The sequence below is a fragment of the Penaeus monodon genome, chromosome 15 (genome assembly GCF_015228065.2).
Source record: "Penaeus monodon isolate SGIC_2016 chromosome 15, NSTDA_Pmon_1, whole genome shotgun sequence".
NCBI lineage: Eukaryota > Metazoa > Arthropoda > Malacostraca > Decapoda > Penaeidae > Penaeus > Penaeus monodon.
Genome location: NC_051400.1, coordinates 30,946,315 through 30,947,088, shown reverse-complemented (window position 1 = coordinate 30,947,088; position 774 = coordinate 30,946,315). Strand labels below are relative to the sequence as shown.

The following is a 774-nucleotide window of genomic DNA, read 5'->3' as shown; positions in this document are numbered from 1 at the left end:
CATCACCCCCCTTTCCCCTCCCCTCTCCCCTCCCTCGCATTCCCAGCCGTAATGGCATGCATCGTTCATAACATCCCAATTCTAATTAGGCGTCTAGATCTTCTTCCCTCATAATCATATAGCAATTAGTAGGATAATTGATCGTAGCGGCTGGAGCTTCTCGTCGGTAATATATATTTCGGAAATAATATAGATAATATCCGGTGTTGTTTTGTGTTATATATCTACATCGGTACAAATGTATAGATGAAAATGTAGGTCTGTTGTTTATGTACAGTATAAACAAACATATTTGTATTTGAAGTATACCTAAATCTATTATTTTATGCATTACTGCATGTGTGTGTGTATCTTCAAATTATGTATTTCTTTCTGTTGTTATCTTGTTTATGTCTATATCCATGTTTCTACCTATGTTTGTATCAACATCTTTATTGATTTCTGTGATCATAGCTATTAATTGTTATTGGATATTGCTAATATAATCTCTCATATTCACTTGATTACCATCGCAAATCTTCTCCATTTTTTCATTAAGTCTTTACCGTTTTTTCTTTTTCCCATCACTTTCAAAGTCCCTTCCTTCCTTTTTTTTGTCTCTCCTATTCTTCTCTACTTCATCACTGTATATTTCCATCGCCCCTTTCCATAATTTTTTTTACCCTCCTCTCTAGTCACGGACGAGGGATCATGTAAAGGGTGCAGAATCACTCTCCATAAACAAATACTTCATTACTTTGCTTTAGATTACTCATTCATCCACTCTCTCTTTCG

General features: G+C 35.1%; 1 protein-coding gene across 1 annotated transcript in view; it reads right to left on the bottom strand.

Moving 5' to 3' along the window:
- The window catches only part of LOC119581935 (metabotropic glutamate receptor 8-like), a gene marked incomplete at its 5' end in the record, with an annotated part of 173,067 nt that overhangs the window by 81,175 nt on the left and 91,118 nt on the right, over window positions 1-774 (bottom strand).